Consider the following 20,268-nt stretch of genomic DNA (forward strand, 5'->3'; position numbering starts at 1 on the left):
TGTTGAAAACTGGGAGTAGGAGATGAACTATGAGAAATAATAGGAACGTTGGTTGAGATACCTCAGCAAGAGCAGCCAAGTGAATCAACACTGTTGCAATCTGGACCAAGCAGCTGCGATGTGGATTTTTTTGTCCAAGTAGTGATAGGTATGTGTGAGCTTGGGTCAGAGAGTCGTGGACACATCGAGGGTTCTGGCAATGCCTGGGAGAAATGGAAAACATCTGTACCCAGAAGACTAGCTGTCCAGCTACAGCAGCAGGAAGCATGTCCCACTCTTCCTCAAAGCTCCCTGAGAACCAGCCAGAATAGCTGCACAGCAGACCCTCCCACCCTTCTCTTTAATGTGTCTAAGACTCACACAGACATTGTTTAACAGGAAGTCACAGTCTCAAAGATGGACACACAATCAAAAATCACCAAGCACTGAGAAAAACAAAGCTTAACAGCAAAACAATAAAATCAATAAACACAAGTGCTTAGACTAAAACAGTTAATGGAACAAACAGGATAGAGCTTGAAAATAAGTATAATGGATATACTCAGAGGGATGAAAGAAAAGAAAAGAGCACACACATGCAAAAAGAACATGCTGTCACTTAGAAGAACCAAGTGAAGATTTCAAAAATGAAAACTACGATAGATTAAAGAAAAACTAGATAAAAATAATAGAGGTACTGCTGAAAAATGAATTAGAGAGCTTGAAAATTAAGCCAATGAGTTCTCCTGGGGTGCCCCCAGAAAAACTGAGACATGGCATATGGCAGATTACTCAAAAATACTGGTGTTCATCTTAGAGTAGCTTCAGGTGGAGAGAAAAGTAAGAATGGAAGGAGGCAATGTTTAAAGAACTATTAAATGAAAATTATCTAGAAATAGAAAAAAGTCTATTCTTAGACTGAAAGTATACACAAGGCTAAGCAGATTTTTTAAAAACTCACATCTATTTATAACATTTTGGTGTAATATTTCTGACTACTAAAGGTAAAAAGAAAAAAAAAAGCATAAACATTTCTAGAGCTAAACAAAAGCAGATTATTAAGACTAGAACAAGATTAAGATGACATCAGACTTCTCAGAAGCAGCCCTGAGTGTGAGAAGGCAATAGAGCTATATCTTGGAGGAAATTCTGAGGGAAAGTAACCTTATTCTAGGGTTTTATAACGAGACAGACATTCAAATGTTAGGGTGAAATTAAGGTATGTTTTAATAGAAATTAAGACTTCAAGGCACACCGGGATTTTAAAAGTTCACCAATTACAGACTTCTGAAAGAATATGTACTGAAACATGTACTCAAGCAGAGGAGTATCTACTGGCGTGTGATATATAATACATCCAAACCAAAGCTCCCGATCCCTTCCCCCGTCCGTCTCTCTTCCAATCTTTTCCATCTCAGTCAACGGCTCAATTATCCACTATGACACTTTGGATTCATCTTTCACTCCTCACTTCCCTTCTTTCCCTACATTTAACCCATCATCATATCCTATAGGTTCTACCTTCAAAAATATCTTAAATCTATTCCTTTTCTTCAGCTGCCTTGTCACATCTATGCTCAAGCCACCATTATCTTTCTCCTACAGTCCTACAAAGCCTCCTAACGGGCCTTCACTCTTACTTATCTCCAATCCCTTCTCTCACAGACTCAAAATTATTTTTTAAAGCATAAACTAGGTGTCACTTTCTGCTCAAAGCTCCTCGATGGCTTTACATCGCTCTTCTACCACTCTTCCTTTGGATGGCTCACTGTCAACTGTAGAGTCTCAGCTCAAATATTTCCTCAGCCTTTTTCTGACAATTGTTTGTCCTGTTCATTTTCTGCACAATACTTACCACAATCTGTAATTACTTTTTAATATTTTCTGTCTTTTTCACTAGAATGCAAGCAGAGGACAGTGATCCCACTTGTGTTGTTTACCAGTTTTCCTTCACCTTAAAGGGGTTTATTTCACTCTGGGCAGACAGCTCTCTTACTGACCTCGAATATTTGGAAAATAGCTACATTCCCCAATTGAATGGAACCTTTTTGGTTCCATTGAATGGAAGTTACATGATTGAGCCATATTAGACATCAGAGTTCATGCAATTCCTATAGAGACATACATACAAAGACTGTTGTCTGATAGAGCAGAGGCAAGAGGGTGTGCAGGTGATAACTCTAAACAAGACCACAGATGGGGCTCATGGGTCCCCTGAAAGAAATGTCGTGTGGCTGAGGAAGCAGTCTGCAAGACTTGCCAGACTGCGCCCGGGGGTTGAGGCTGTGCTCACCTACCTGCCCCTTTCCTCAACCCTCTCCTACAGTGCTTACATCCTCTGGGAAGGAAAGGTTGTGGCAAGTTACAGGATTCTGTTTTATAATCCTCCTCCCAAAGAGCTGCGCTGAAGAAAAGAAGAGTTTCCCCACAGTTCAGAGAGGAAGTGGTGAGCAGCAGAGATTCAGGGGAGGTTGCCAGTCAGAGGAATGTGGTTGTCCGGAGGAGGTGAGCAGAGAATAACAGGCTGTGAGCAGCACAGTGAATGTAGAAGCTGTAGCCGAGGGCTGCAGAGCTGCAGGCAGGGACTCTAAATTATATTTGAAATGCTCGACCTCCTCCCCATATATACCTACAGTTATCCCCTTCCTTGCCAGCGTCTCTAGGGGGAATGGTGATGTTTTCTCAGGAGCCACAATGGGGTGGAGACAATCACGTCACACATAGGAATCTCAGAAGTGTTTAGGGAGAACAGAAAAATCAAGACGCCACGTGAATCTAAGAGTTGGGGGCTCAGAGTGTTGGGATTTGAAGATGCTCAAAACTGAAAATATGGCTTATGGATACAAAGATACAATGATGTCGTTTCTCCATTATGGAGACCCAAACTAATTAGAATAAAAGTAATAGAAATGTCAATACACCTTATTGATTCTTCTGTGTTCAGACTCTGCTAAATACATGTGTTATCCCATTCAAGCCTTTCAGCAATCATATGAAATAAGTACAAGTATTATCTATTTTCAGATGAAGGAAATGAAGCTTGTAATGATAATGTGACTTATCCAAACTGGTAAGGTTTGGAATCAGTAGTTGAACCCAGACAGTCCAGAGGTCACCTGCTCAGCCACTGTGTTCAGTTGTTTCCTAATAGTACTGTGTGAAAACAAACCTATTAACATTACCATCACAGCACAGCTCAGAGTATCCTATTCCCTAATCACAAGGAAAACAAACTTGCAATTGCCCTTTGATTCCTGGGGGCAGCTCATGTCTGCAGCACACAGCTGTTAAGACAGTAGCTCCACAGGACTTGGTGGTCTGGCAGTGGTTGTTTGGCCATGCTAGACTGCAAGGTGGGAGAGGAACCAATTCTTGCAATAAAGCTGCAGCTGGAATGGGGTAGAAAAACAGATTTCAATGGGAATGCCCAGGTTTACCAGGGGGAGTCAAGGAAGAATTCTCAGGGGTACTAATGTTTGAATAGACATTGAAAGTCTATTCAAACTCTAAACTGGGAATATAACAGAAGAGGGTCACAGTCACATGGCTTGGGTTGAGGATCAGAATCTAGTCCATGGGAATAAGGTCAGGGCAAAGCAAGGTCCCAGGACTGGAAAACTGGACTACTATGCAAACTACTAAGACAGGGACTTCGGGACACGTGATACATAGTCAAAAGAGACATTAGTAAGAAGGCAAATCCTATTAATAAACTGTGAGATGAGGTCAGAGGAGCGTCAATCAATAAGCTGGTGTAAAACTACCTCCTTGAGAATTGAAGCAGAGCTTTGACTCCCCTAAGAACAGGATTGGTCCCAGGGCAGGAAACTGGGGTGAGGTCACAGGAGTATCCCAGTCACAAAAGAGGAAGAAGATAAGAAAGAATAACTGGGCATTGGTCCCTGTCTAGTAATCTAGTTTCTACCGTGTTTCCCCGAAAATAAGACTTAGCCAGACCATCAGCTCTAATGCGTCTCTTGGAGCAAAAATTAATATAAGACCCGGTATTATATTGTGTTATATTATATTATATTAATTACATTATATTATATTAAAATAAGACTGGGTCTTATATTAATTTTTGCTCCAAAAGATGCATTAGAGCTGATGGTCCGGCTAGGTCTTATTTTCAGAGAAATATAGTAGGACTTTTTTCTCTAGTGTGTTTTTAAGTCTTATGTAAAAGTTTCTCCTTCAATCCCCAACAGAGTCACACACACACACACACTCTCTCTCTCTCTCTCTCTCTCTCTCTCTCTCTCTCTCTCTCTCTCTCTCTCTCTCTCTCTCTCGGATGAGTAAACGTTCTGTTCTTTGATGTTTTAAACCATGAAGCATGGTTGAAGTATTATTAAGAGATGAAATTCTCTTGCCATTGTCTATAGGATGGAAGTAACATGAAATTTAGATTTTTATAATTTACCTCCATATGGATGTTTCAGTTAGTGAACCTCGGAGATGGTAACAATATGTAGAATTATTGAGTTCTTATAAAAGACAATATAACATAATGGACTAGCTATCCAACTCTAAAACTGAGACTGGGTCTTGTTAATAGTTTTTCTTTTTAATATTTGTTTTAGAAAATTGTCTTTTGTCTGGTTTTCGTTTGGTTAAGCATTCTATAATTGATGGTGTCTTTGATTCAAGAAATTACTATAAACCTAAGAGAGTCTTCTCTGAGAAGGTGCATTTTGCCCAAAGCTGGCCCTAAATGGCAAAACTTGTAAGTTTTTTCTGTGTAGTGTACACCATCCAGGATTAGGCTATTGTGTGTCCAGGAGCCACTGACTTATCTTTTGGATTTATATTCCTGTGAAGAACCCTGCCTCTTCATCTCCACCTAAAGGAACAGTAGGCTCTTCTTCTCAGGGAACCATGATTTGCTGTTAATATTATGGAATTAATAATACAGAAAGTCACATACTGGTGGACAGAAAGAAATAGGGAAAATTCCTAAGAGAGGTCTAGGACTGTGATTTGTTTTTGTATTGACTCCCATAGTGTAAATTATGATGGCAGAGTCTGTCTGTCTTTCTAGGATATGTGTTAATGTGCCCAAAGGCTGGTAAGCATTGAGTGTATTTAATTTAATATGCATGATAAATAAAAGCATGAAACCACTGATTTGTTTTAAAAAAAAGGTTAATTTTTCTAAAACTGAAAAACACTGTAGATGAAAATTGAAGAAATACACTATCAGTCTGAAATCCTTTGAACTAGGAAATAATAGAATAATTCTGATTCCGTAAAAAAAGAATACACAGTCCTTTGTTCGGTGGTTCTTTGCCACTTCTCTACATACTGTTACTGGCCTCTTCCTGCCAGAAATCAGAGGGTTAGGGATTGGGAAGAGAGGTTTCTGGGTGGCAAGGGCAGAGCAGAGCCTGCTGAAGCTGCCGCACCTAAAATCCACATGTTAAATGAAACAAGTCAGGGAGGATGGTGGCATTCAGCATTCTAAATTGTGTGCCCTGCCGTTTACTCTTTGTGGACTTGAAGGCTACTTTCTGTTCCAACTCACTCTTTTTCCTCTGTTGAGTGGAACTGAGTCAGAAATTGACCCAGAATTCCCCAGGTATGTCGGTCAACTATGGATTTAACAGATGTATCCTTTCATTTTAGTTCAACCCTGTACCTCTTGGGTCTAGAAGAGGGAGAATGTTGTCTGTCGTCATCCTCTAGTATGCCCACGTTTTGAGTTTTATAAATTGTTAAATATATCTTATACATGTTTTTGGTAGATATTCATATTTAATAAAAATATTACTGTATGTAAAATCAAACCAGCTATGTTGTTCAGCTTTTGAATGATATTGCCAGGTATTTATGAATCCAAGGCCACTGCACCATGGCGTTATGTCCAACAAACTGGCAAGAAAGCATGTTAGTTAAACACAGGGTTAGAGGGATGAAGTGTTATTAAGACCAAAGTTATTTCTTTGGATTTTGAGGGTATGTTTCCTCCCTAACATCAGTGGTTTTTCTACTGTGGTTGCTGGATCTTCCTGCTGATTTAGAATGAAGGTGCTGGTGAAGCCAAAACTGGGTTTAAGCTTTGAATTGACAACTCCATTTGGTTTAGCCCTATCCTGTACCATTCCCTGAATGCCAGCAGCCAAACACGGGGGAGACTGAGGGCAAACATGTGGTTGGACCCCAGCAACCACTGGTGTTACCTGAAAAAACAAGTGCAAGTGCTTATGTATGCTCGTATACTTTTCAGCCATTCGTTATTTCTTTCAGCCATTCGTCCAATAAGCTTTAATTGAATATCCACATTTTAGAGACTGTATTAACATGTGAGTGACCAAAGAATGAGTCACTTTTTAGATTTTGTGAGGGAGAGGAAATTTCCCGTTTTTCATCTCTAAGAATTAAATTGACATGAGATAGAATAACAGGAGAAGATAACCAAATTTAATTTTATATGTACATATGGGGGTTCCATAAGAATATGAGGCCTGAGGACCCATTGGGCAGTTGAAGTTTATATGCCATCTTGAGCTAAGGAAAAAGGAGGGCAGTGTCTGGACTTCACAGGGGAGGAAGGGTGTTCACATGGAGATGGAGAAGCAAATGTTTGGTAAACAAATGTTTGCTGGGCCATCCTTATCAGTAGGACACCGAGAGGACTTTGATCAAACAGGCCTTGCTAGGTTCTTCCCTGTCTAGGACACTTAGGTCAAGTTAAAATATAGTTATCTTTGATAATAATCTCCTTCCTGGAGTAGGTCCTTTATCCAAATTCTTGTTGGCAGTTAGGGGGAAGGTCAAAGGTATTTCCTGAGTCTTTTATTTCTCAAAAATAACCAGCGTAATTAGCCAATAACCCCCAAAACTCATAATTTGGGGTGGCAAACTCTGCTCCCCCCACAATGTGAATCCAATATGTGAAGGCCAGCACATATTTTGAATATGTGGACTTGGTCTAGGTTGTTCATAGTTTGGTTTCCATTGTTTATTTCTTTATTTATTTTATTAAACACAGTATATAAGAGGTGGTGCTTAATTTTATTTCTGAAAGCTACGGTAAGAATAGATTTTCAGAGAGGAATCAATTAGCATTGACTGATTGAAAGTTGTGGTCAACTTCTGCTCTTATAACACTCCCACTTATTGCTAAAGGCTTTTTCTCTCTTGTGTCTTCATGGAACTCAATATGTCTGTGAGAAACCTAAAGCTGCTCACAAAACAAGATTCCGTTATTTGTCAACTATTTATTTTAGTTGTGAAAATTCTTCTCTGTTCAGTATCAGTGAGCCCCTTTGAAGATTATGCTGCTTAATGTATTTTATGTGAGAACTCCTGGTAAACGAATACTTGAGAAAGTAACCAACTAGAGCTCTTTCTCTCATGATCTTACTTGGGCCAAAGAGTTGAAATTGTTGAATTAAAACCAATACAGATCCTTTCACCAAAAATAGTAATTTTGTGTGTGTGTGTGTGTGTGTGTGTGTGTGTGTGTGTGTTTGTTACACTATTTGACGAGAAATCTATGCGTGCATAACAAAATGGAAAAATCTTCAAGTTTACATTCCGTAAATGCCAAAATGAAGATCATGTTCTTTGAATTCACAGTTTCCAATAACACTGTCTGCTAACTTTTTTCCCTTTGTTTATTAATCTCTAGCATGCTTGCCTAAAAGCCCGAGGTTTGGTTTTTGAGCTGGCAATACAGTGTTTATTTGCTACCTGTGCTGTAGTGAAAAAGCACGGTTGGAAGATCCAAAGAACTTCAAGGATCTGGGTAACTTACTACTCTGAGCATTTGTTTCCTTGTTTCAAAATGGCAATAATAATGCCATTGTTCTTTGTGAGGATTAAATCTGATAATGAATGTAGTGTTTTTTATAACTATAAATTGGATATAAATATGTCATTATTAGTCTTATAGCAGCTATATTAGAAGTGGAGGTGCTTCCTCAAATTCCTTGTAAGCTTTTAATGGGTTAAGGGGAAATGTCCTCATTCAATTACAAATATGTTTGGTCATGTTACTGTGATATTTATGTTTCATTCCTATAAGTGGAACCCTGATTAAGCCTACAGAGTGTATTTTCACTTATAATCCCCACATGTCTGTTTTTAACAGAAGGATAATTACTTGTTCTAGGATGTAGAGTGCAATGTTTGGGAATCTTAAATGTTTTACTGTGTACTTGAATTCTAACAATGAACATAGAAAAATGGTAGGGATTTCAAGATGGATTCTGAAGAGTGATCAGACAAGCATGCTTTGATGCTATTTCCATCATTATGAATTTTAAATCACCTTTTAAAGGGCACTAACGCATTCTTGCAAATTAGTCTGCTCTCCAATTAATGTGCCCACCATGACAATAATACCGGTTTCAGCTTGGCTAAGCAAACCAGTCAACCAGGAATGTGTGACTCGAGGACTTGGAAAGCTTGTATGAATCCACATTTCCTTCCCCCTCCTTGTCTGGAGCCCTGTGAACAGTTTAGATCTAATTAGGCCAGTTAATCTACCCACAACCAGTGGATAGAAGAATTTCTATCAAAATCTGCCCATACTTGTAACAATATGAAATTATGTCCCAATACTGCCAAATCTAATTGCTACATGGAACAATGGCAGTGCATTTCTTTATCTATATCAGTGCTCTCCAACTGAAATATATTGTGAGCCATATGTGTAATTTAAAAGTTTCTAGTAGCCACCTCATAAGAAAGTAAAAAACAAAAAAAAGTCAAATCAACTTAAACATCATGTTTTATTTAATCCACTGTATCCAAAGTATTATTTCAATATAAAAATATAACAATTTAGTTAATGTGATATTTTACATTTTTTTTAGTACGTTTTCAAAATCCAAGGTGTATTTTACACCTATGGCACATCAGAATTCGGACATTTCAAGTGCCCAATAGCCACATGTGGCTAATGGCTACGATATTTGACAGACCAGATCTAGATCATGAGAATTTTTTCCTTAGTAAGCCCATTTCAGGACATTTACAGATATACAGAAGGTTTCTTCTTTGTCTATTTTCTACACCATGTACATTTTTGACATGCATTAGATTTTATAAAAGTAGACTGCAAATGGTAGTGATGAGAAATGCCAGATTTTATTACAAGAAAGTGTTCATAAATAGAAATGACTTTATGTATTCAATCAACAAGTAAATAATGCTTGCATGGAAATATGGGCATCAGATTTTCCAAAGGAAAATTGGAGTGGGGTACAAGAAGAAACCAATTATGTACTTTATGAATGTAGAGATGTGATATTTCCCAGTTTCTTACAGAAAATTGTGATTTTCAAGTGCAAGAAATGTTAAGTCATAGCACAAAACAGTCGTTTGTGATATTCTCGTCTGAAAGATATTTACTAAATGCCTACCTTCGGTTGTGTTAGCATTGAATGTCATACCAATAAGGATTTGCCTACCATATTGGAATTTATAAATTAAAATAGGCCACAGGAATGTAAATGTACAAAGATTTATGGGTTTTCTAAAATTCCCTTCACCTCTCTCAAAATGTTTTCCTTTCTCAATTGTGCATTGTTGGGGGAGCTTTTCTTCCCCTTCACTTTTGTTTACTCCATGTGGCATAATCTTGAGAGAATAGGAAAATGACTAGGGAGACTAAGTATCTAGAAAATCTTTCATATTCATGCAAGGAGAAATATAACCTTAATGTTTCTTTGGACTTGCCTTGCTCTAATATCTAACCTCTTTATAGTATTCATAGATATGGCACATTAACACAGATATAGAAATATTATGACAGAAAAAATGTCCTCAGTGCTGCTGACATATCTGGTCCAGGTTCAGTCTTTGGTCAAGGAATTCCCCGATGGGTGGTCTCAACAACACCAAGAGCATCTTGTTTGTCTGCAGCACAAATAGTGTCTTTTGAAGATACATCTACCTGTAGAAAGGGGCATATTGTGTTCCTGCATCTCAAGGCATTTGAAAAATTATTAATAGATAATTATAATCATTAAACTTATTATTAAAAAAACACATTTTATCTATAGATATTAGGAATATTCAACTATATGTATATATACTGTACTATATATTATATATTTTTATATAAATAAAATAATTCACCCTCATTTGAAAATTACAGTTTGATCATTCCTTAAAAACTACCTAAATACTGATCTAGTATCTTTTACTCACTTGAGTGTATATAAATACCACCTGAGGTGCATGATAAATATTGATTCCCAGAGCTTTACTCCCAGAAATTTAAATTCAGGAAGTATGATGTGGGACCCATGAATATGAAAGCATTCAAGCTCTTTCAGGTGATTTTGAAGATCACTCTTAGAGATACATGTCACCATCTGGATGGATATCAATCAGAATCACCTCTACAGGTGGAGGAATTGCTACCTTTACAGATGGGTTATTGCCAGCAATGCTGATAAGCTTAAGGTCAAATTAATTAAGTGTTAGTTTTTTTGCGGGCAAGATTTAATTAACTAGTGCTTTTAATATTTTCAAAGTACCATACTGCCTGATTTAGGCATTCAGCACCTTAAAAATCAATAAATAATTTGCATTTTAGAAAGAGCAATACAAATATTTAACATAAAAATATCACAGGCATTGGTAAAAAAAAAATTGCTTGTCTCTTTGTAAGTGCTAACTATGAGAAGTAGAAATAAATAGGATACCTTTTCTAAATAGTAATTAACAATCTCATAGGGAGCCTATTTTGTATTTGCGAAGGTATTCCTTAATTTACATTATTAAAGAAATGCTCTCGGGCCGGCCTGGTGGCTCAGGCGGTTAGAGCTCCATGCTCCTAACTCCGAAGGCTGCCAGTTCAATTCCCACATGGGCCAGTGGGCTCTCAACACAAGGTTCAACTCCTCAAGTACCGCAAGGGATGGTGGGCTGCGCCCCCTGCAACTAGAAAATGGCAACTGGACCTGGAGCTGAGCTGCGCCCTCCACAACTAAGATTGAAAGGACAACAACTTGACTTGGCAAAAAGGCATGGAAGTACACACTGTTCCCCAATAAAATCCTGTTCCCCTTCCCCAATAAAATCTTTAAATAAATAAATAAATAAAATGCTCTCATTGTTTGAAATGAAAAATTATCCTTTGTCTACTAAAAATGGCAACATCTTTTTTCTTCAGATATGCAGAAATATCTACGTGATAGATTTTATCATCCCAGCTCCATCTGTCAACAGGTAGTTTTAAGTATTTGCTTCTAGACAGATTTAGTGACAGGCTCTGATAAGTTGATCTTATCCCAGTGAGCAGAAAGACCATGTCAAAATTGGGAAGCTACCAGTGTCTTTGAAAGCCTCATAGCTGAACTTGGTGGGTACCTTTATTTACTTCAAAATTTAAGTTTTATTAGCCTTTTAGTCATCATGTTTGCTGATAAATTAGATCAAGATTCAAGGTGAGCACAAAAGGTCATAGTGATTAAATATTGACACCAAAAGGAGAAATTCTTCATTTCTCCTATTACAGAAAATGATAATCCTTATTGTTCTCATAAAAGGGAATGGAAATTAAAACATTTGTATTCAAAATACAATATTATTTGCTAAATAAATAAAATAGTATGTACAGAATTAAATATTTATATTGATTATGGGTAGTTAAGTGTATTTATTTTATACTATCAAAGGGTGAAATGGGAAAATCCCTAATTTCCCAAGAAAATTTAGAATAAAACAATCACAATTCTTAGTCTCTGAACTCATTCCCTAAAATGTATCTAAGATATAGCAACATCTAGCCCTAGAATTACCATCAAATGTATTCATAAGACCTAAACTTATTTTTCTTCATAAATACTAGGTTAACTAGAAAACAGAAATTACAACCAGGTTTATTCAGTTTCTCTAAAGTGACCAAAAATTGGGGATGCAGAAAACTAAGCCAAAAGGCTTAAAATTTTATTTTCTAAGAACAGGTTGAATTATTTTCTAATTATAAAAGAATTACATGCTGATTTTTAGAAACATGGAAAACCAAAAATAAATAAATAAATTTAAAAAAAAAAATAAAGAAAAAAAATAACCAGAAACTATAGTCTACAATGCAGAGATAATTGTTAAAGCATTTTATCTCTCTATATATTGTATAAGTATGCATACGTATTCTTACGTAATTCAGATGTAAAATTTTATGTGCTGCTTTAATACACCTCAGCTCTAAATTATAAAGACTGTCTGATGTCATTCATTTGTTGTATTTTTACTTTTTAGTATTATGTACTATGTCAATGAATTGTTGTAATTGGTTTGAATAATTTGGGACATTTAGAGCCCTAAGTTTTTACTGTTAAAATAATGCTATGATAAATACCTTTATATGTTTTTCATTATCCACATTTCTGTAGGACAAACCTTATGAGTATGGCAAAAATATCCATATTTCTCTGCTATTTAATGTGTGTCATCACTTATATATTATTACACAACAATATGTATTGCCTTACAATACACAGTGCCTATTACTTTCCACAAAGATTGTGCAAATTTAAACGTCCACCCTAGTCTTATTAAGTTCTGGTCTCATCACACCTCAAGAGAACACTGAATTTCAATACATTTTTGTATGTGACAGTGCTATTCCAGTGGTCTTTAAAAGCAGCAATTAAATGAGGTCAAAAGGAAGAGCCTGACTTAATCCGTGAAAAATATGACTTTACTGTTAATTAACTGACCCCAAAGCTTAGTGATATTTTTCCTGATTAGCTCTTAGACCCTGAACTTTTCCTTGTGCTTATGCAAGTCAGGCTAATAGGGAACATGTAATGGCAATCATTAATTACATCGAGTACTTCAAATCAGAGATAGAGTCGTTGCCCATTTTCCTTTTTGTTTATTAAACTTGCAGTTTTCTGAGGGATTGACTGCCTGTTATATTATCTTTGCCCTTGTCATATTTTAGAAGAGATACATATACACAGAAACATTTGCCAAAGATAAATTGGGTCAAGGGCATCTTTCTTTGGATTGCCAAGATATGATATATGGTATCCAGTGTTTAACCTTTTGTTATTATTTGTTGATAATCCTCTTTCTTGTTGCCATTTTACTTAATATGTTGACCCTGATGTAGGAATTATATGGGGGAAAACTTTCAAGTGAGTGTTGCCCTACCTGATGCATCCACAGTGAGGGGTTTCAAGTTCTCTAACATTTAGTGTGGGTAAATGAAAATAGTCTATAGACCTGGTTAGCCTGCATTGTTACTAGCATCACCCATGCTGTGTTCTTAGTCTAGAAACAGGTTTGTTGTTTACTCTTTGTTCTGCTCTGACATCCCCACAGATCTTGATCTGGTATGTTTGGGGGACTTATGTGACTAGGCTTTAAGTGAAGCTAAGAAAATGTCATTAATAGATTTATCATGGTTCTGAAAGCTCTTAACCGTCACTGTGCATGGTACCAAATTCCAGGCGTGTATATCCAAACTGCCTACTTGACATCTCTGCTTGAATATCTCATCTCAGCATGAACTCTTATCCCAAACCTACTTCACCTGCCACTTTATCCATCATAGCTGTTGGCAACTATATCCTCTCAAATTTTAGTTCAATACCATTGTAGTCATCCTTGACTCTGCTCTGTCTTTCATAACTGACAACTAATGCGTGAAGGAGTTCTGCTTTCAAAATAGTTCCAGAACGCCATCATTTGTCATCACTTGCACTCCTATCCTGATCCAAGGCACCATCATCTCTTAGCTGAATTATTGTGATGTGAAGCAAGTCACAGCACTCCCTTCTCAGGACTCTGCAATTCATTGCTGTTTCATTCAGAATAAAGAAAATGTCCCTAAGGTGGCCCATGCTATCGCCTTTATTTCCTTTCCTGCATTGATCCTCTTATTCATTTCACTTGGAGTCATCTTCCCTTCCTGCTTTACCTCTGCTTCAGGGCATTTATACTAGATAACCATGCAACTAAACTCTCACCTTCAATTTTTTACACAAAAGTCTTTTTCTTTTTTTCTGCCTTTTTATTTTTTTTAATAAATATATTGGGGTGACATTTGTTAGCAAAATTATATAGGTTTCAAGCGTACAATTCTATAATGCATCATCTATCTATTGCATTGTGTGTTCACCACCCAAAATCAATTCTCCTTCTATCACCATATATTTGATCTCCTTTTCCCTCCTCTACCACCCCCCGCCCCCCTTACCCTTTGGTAAGCAATGAACTATTGTGTGTCTGTGAGTTTTTGTTTGCTTGTTTGTTGTGTTCTTTTGTTGCTTTCAGTTTTATATCCCACATATGAGTGAAGTCATATGGTTCTTGACCAATGGTCATCTTCTTAATGAGGCCTAACTTGACCACCCCGTTTAAATTGGAACCCCAGCACTTCAGGTCCCTGTTACTCTGCTCTACTTCCATTTTTTTGTCCTAAAACACCTCTTACATTCTAGTATACTGTGTAATATATTTATTTACTATTTCTTGTGTTTCTTGTTTGTCTCCTCCAGTTGAAGCTAAGCTACATGAAGGTAAGGATCTTTGTTCGCCTTGTTCATTCATAAACATTCTGAGTCTAGGACAGTGCCTTGCACATGAAACTGAATAAATATTTGATAAAGACACCAAAACACAAACAAAAATAAACTGAAAATCCTGAGGCCAAGAATTAATCCTCAAAATGCTCATTAGCTTTAATGGTGATATATGGAGATGGCGCTGCATAAAAATTTGCCCTTACCTTTTTCCTGGCCTGCACACTCTTGTTTCTCTTAACTACTCATTATCTCCTTAGGTTTTCATCCCAATTCCTGTCTCTAAACCTGCTCCATCAAGACCAACAATAACTTCCATCTTGGAAAACTCTCGTCTTCTTGACTTCTCAGAAGCATTAAAGATAGTTATCCAGGGTCTTCCTCTTGAAACTTTATTCTCAGGGATTCTGTGTCATGGTATTCTCATGCTTCTCCCCTATCAAGTCGTCCTAAGTTGGTCCCTTCCTTGATGCTTGGCCTCAACATATTGAAAATCCCCAGGACTCTGTCCTGGGCAATCTTTTCTTCTCTATTTATGTAACATTTCTGCACTTTCAGTTCCATCTATGCAACTGTCAAGGCTTTCAAATCAGAGTTATTGCGCTAAATGTATATTTCTAGCCTTGACTTGAGTGCCACATTCATATATAAAATCATTTAGATGTCTCATAGTCTAAGTTAACAGGGCTAAAACTGGACTCTTTGTTTTTTAAATTAAATTTATTGGGGTCACATTGGTTAGTAAAATTATATAGGTTTCAAGTATACAAGTCTGTATGCATCATGTATCTATTGCATTGTGTGTTCACTACCCAAAGGCAATTCTCCTTCCATCGCCATATATTTGACATCCTTTATCCTCTTCTACCCGCCCCGCCCCCTTTCCCCTCTGGTAACCACTAAACTCTTGTCTGTGTCTGAGTTTTTGCTCGCTTGTTTGTCTTATTCATCTATTGCTTTCAGTTTTACGTCCCATATGTGAGTGAAATCATATGATTCTCAACTTTTTCTGTTTGATATATTTTTCTTAGCATGACAATCTCAAGACCTATTCATGTTGTCGCAAATCACAATGAGATACCACTTCACATCTGTTAGAATGGCTATCATCAACCAGACAAGTAATAACAAGTCTTGGAGATGCTGTAGAGGAAAAAGGATCCTCATACATTGCTAGTGGGTGTGTAAATTGGTACAGCTACTATGGAAAACAGTATGGGGTTTCCTCAAAAAAATAAGAATAAAATTACCATATGACCCAGCAATCCCTCTTCTGGGTGTCTATCCATAAAGATATATGAATCCCTATGTTCATTGCAGCATTATTCATGGTGGCCAAGCCATGGAAACAACCAAAAAGTCCTTTGATAGATGATTGGATAAAGAAGGTATGGTACATATATACAACAGAATATTACTCAACCATAAGAAAAGAGGAAATACTGCCATTTGCAAAAACTGGACTCTTGATGCACTGCCCTGTTTCTCTTCCTAATTGTATCTTTCACATCTGAGTAAATGTCGCCAACCACTACCCAGTTGTTCAAGCCAAAAAACCCTGGAATTCATCTTGATTCCTTTCTCTTTCTGACCTCTCCCCCAAGTAGAACCATTATGAAATATTTAAGCTTTATTTCCCCAAATCCAAGTACTTGTTACTAATGCCACTGTCACCGTCATTGCTGACTTAAATGATTTCAGTAACCTCCTATCTGTGCTCTTTGCTTGCATTCTGGCTCTTTATAATTTATTGTCTACACAGCAGGCACCAAATTAGATCATGATACACCCCTGCCGAACTCTCGAAAATTGTTCTATTGTATGTAGAATAATTCTGAAGTTTTTAATAGGTTCTGTACTATGCACATGCTGCATCCCTCCCTACCTCTAAACCTCATCTCATACCACTGTGTATCATATTCACGACACTCAATTTACCTTGGTCTTCTTTCTGTATTTTAACTGAATGAATTCTTTCTTTCCCCAGGGGACATGTACTTGATGTCCTCTCCCTGAACCACTCTTTGTTACTTCATCTGAGCCCAACATTACCCTCTCAGATAGGAATCCCCTGATGCTTACTCTGAAGACTCCCCCTCTTCACGTGGCCCTTTTTAATTTTTTTCTGCCCACAAGCTGCAGCAAGAACGTAAGCTATACCACAGCACAGAGTTTGTCTTTCTCATTCACTGCTGTATGTACAGTGCCTTATACAATTTCTGGTACTTACATGGTGTGCACCTCATCTATTTTTGAATAGATGAGTGGGTAAATAAACATAACAATAACTGAATAAATTAGCTACAGTTGAGTACTTCACTGATGGAGCATTTATTTGGTTTAAAACCTTACTAAACAAGATAATGTCAAGTAGTTATAAGGTCCTTTTTACATACATAAAAAACTGAAACTGGCCAATTCATGTATTTCTAAGATAATTGGGTATTGTTGGGTTTCTTTTTTGTTTATCTTTTACAGACAGAGAAACTGAGATACAGATTGTGCAACATTGCTTGTATTCTCTATATAGGACCATTAAATCTCTATTCACAACTGTTACTGAAACTACTGGCTTACCTCCAACCATTAGGACACACTGCCTGAATAGAATTGATTTACCTGTGTAAGAGAACAAAACAGTGTGCACAAGACTCTATTTCATTGCTTTCTTTTCTTCTTTTTTTTCTCAAGCTATAATACATGGTCTTTTGCTATCTTAGTATCAGAGAACTATGGTGCTAAATTAATATTGTAGTCCTTTAGGGACTATAGAATGAAAACTTTAGAAAGAGAACCACGAAGCAGGTGGTCATTTGAATAGAACTTGATTATTGTCTTTGGACAGAAATCTGAATAGATCATTGCCAATTATCACGATAAAATGCTTATTTTCTTTTTTTCAGAAAAGTGAACCCAAATAGTTCCACTAAAGTTTAAATAACACCATTCATGTAATGAACAGGGAAACTTAAGACTACATTTACCCTTTTAATAATGATCATCTTCCTAGTAGAGTGAACCCACCATGAGATAGGACAATATCTTAACTTGAACTATTCATTAGCTGTCAGTAAAAGGAAAGAATAATTAAAATAATCAAAGACTAATTTGCCAAAACACTTCACGGACGATCAGAGAGCCTATCTTTATCAATTGAAAGAATGTGGCTTCCCAGAAGTTACTGTTACCAGAGGCTGGGATGAAAGCACACATTGATGAGACAGAAAATTTACCACAGAAATGATTGAATAGAAACATGAAAGAAAACACACTCAGCATCCAAGCCTAGACCTAATTGCAGAGAGGAACCATTCCATAAAATGCAATTAAACTTCTAGAGAGATCAAAGCATTCTTCCACAAGGGAGGTGTAAAAGCAAAGAAATATTTCCCGTACAATTAAGAAGCACTGCCAAAATTTAGAGAAAAATCCAGAATATCTTTTAGGATTAAGGGGGAAAAAAAAGGTAAAATGAACATATAGAATAGGTTGTTTGTTATGATGGTACAAGCATAAAACATAAATAAATGCAATTAGCCCAAGATACTCGAGCTGGTAAAATAAATTACCCTGCATTGTAATTAAATGTCATCTAAATGCATCTTTATAATAACAGCTGGTTCATTTTATAATATTTTTGAAAATTAAATTTACCGCACTGAGTGGAAATGATTCATAATTCTTTATTGTGCTCAAATATAGACACAGCATTCATAACAATTGTGTATTTGTAATACCATTCTGTTGAATTGCTTGAAGCACTTGATAGACAATGAACTTCACTACTTCATGTAAGGTAGAACGAGGAACATGTTTTGTCCATAGAATATGTACAGCAATGCCTTCTCCACTGAGAGATTTTCTTACCTAAAATCCTAGTTATTTGGATTTGATTATTTTTAACATGTTTGTGTTTTGGTCTTTTTTTGACATTCAACATTATTTTATGTTAATTTCAGGTGTACAGCATAGTGGTTAGAAATTTATGTATTTTAAGAAGTTATCCCCCTGACTAGGCTAGTACCCATCTGGCACTATACATAGCTATTACCATATTATTGACTATATTCCCTGTGCTTTACTTTACAGCCCCATGACTGTTTTGTAACTACCAATTTGTACTTCTTAATCCCATAACCTCTTTCATCCTGTTCCCAAGCCCCCCTTCCCTCTATCATCCTGATAAATCAAGTACCCATCTGACACCACAGATAGTTAATACAATATTATTGACTGAGGGCCGGCCCCGGTGTCTCAGGCGGTTAGAACTCCATGCTCCTAACTCCGAAGGCTGCTGGTTCGATTCCCACATGGGCCAGTGGGCTCTCTACACAAGGTTCAATTCCTCAAGTCCTGCAAGTGATGGTGGGCAGCGCCCCCTGCAACTAAGATTGAACATGGCACCTTGAGCTGAGCTGCAGCTGAGCTCCTGGATGGCTCAGTTGGTTGGAGCACCGGCTTTCAACCACAAGGTTGCCAGTTCAATTCCTCAAGTCCCGCAAGGGATGGTGGGCTGTGCCCCCTGTAACTAGAAACGGCAACTGGACCTGGAGCTGAGCTGCGCCCTCCACGACTAAGACTGAAAGGACAACAACTTACTTGGAAAAAAGGCCTGTAAGTACACACTGTTCCCCAGTAAAGTCCTGTTCCCCTTCCCCAATAAAATCTTTAAAAAAAAGAATATTATTGACTGTTCTCCTTATGCTATGCCCTACATCTTCATGGCTGCTTTGTAACAACCAATTTGTACTTCTTAATCCCTTTCCCTTTTACACCCACCCCAAACACTCTCCCATCTGGCAACCATCAAGATGTTTTCTATAGCTATGAGTTTGTTTCTGTTTTGTTTGTTTGTTTATTTTATTCTTTAGATTCTACATATAAGCAAAATCACATTGTATCTGTCTTTCTCTGTCTAACGTACTCCACTCAGTCCCATACAATACCCTCCAGTCCATCCATGTCTCCACTGATGGCAAGAACACATTCCCATCCATGGCTGAGCAATACTCCATTGTATATATGTATCACCTCCTGTTTATACATTCATCTATCAATGGATACCCAGGCTGCCTTCACATCTTGGCTATTGTAGCTAATGCTGCAATGAACACATGGATGTGCATGTTTCCTAGAAGTACCATTTGGGGTTTCTTCAGATAAATATCCAGAAGATGAATTACTGGGTACTTCTTTGCCTCTTATTATAGACTGTTTTAAAGTCTATTTTATCTGGTATAAGTACTGCTACCCCATTTTTTTATGTTTATTTTTTTTTGTTTTTTCTATTTTCATTAAATATCTTTTTTCCATCACTTTGCTTTCAGTCTGTGTGTGTCTTTTAATCTGAAGTGAATCTCTCATTAGGCATCATATGTAAGGGTCTTGTTTTCTTATCCATTCAGCCACCCTATCTTTTATTGGAGAATTTAATCCATTTACATTGAAAGTAATTGTTGATAGATCTGCAGTTATTACCATTTTATTATTCATGTTTTTTATCTTTTTTTACCTTAAAGAAATCCCTCTAAGATTCCTTGTAACACTGGTTTGGTGGTGATGAACACCTAACCTTTTCCTTGTCTGGGAAGCTCTTTATCTGTCCTTCGATTCTAAATGATAGCTTTGCTGGGGAGAATAATCTTGGTTGTAGTCCTTGATTTTCATCACTTTGAATATTTCCTGCCAATCCCTTCTGGCCTGCAAAGTTTCTGTTGAGAAATCAGCTGACAGCCTTATGGGAGCTCCCTTGTATGTAACTAACTACTTTTCTCTTGCTGCTTTTAAGATTCTCTCT

Source organism: Rhinolophus ferrumequinum, chromosome 6 (assembly GCF_004115265.2).
Source record: "Rhinolophus ferrumequinum isolate MPI-CBG mRhiFer1 chromosome 6, mRhiFer1_v1.p, whole genome shotgun sequence".
NCBI classification, from domain to species: Eukaryota; Metazoa; Chordata; class Mammalia; order Chiroptera; family Rhinolophidae; genus Rhinolophus; species Rhinolophus ferrumequinum.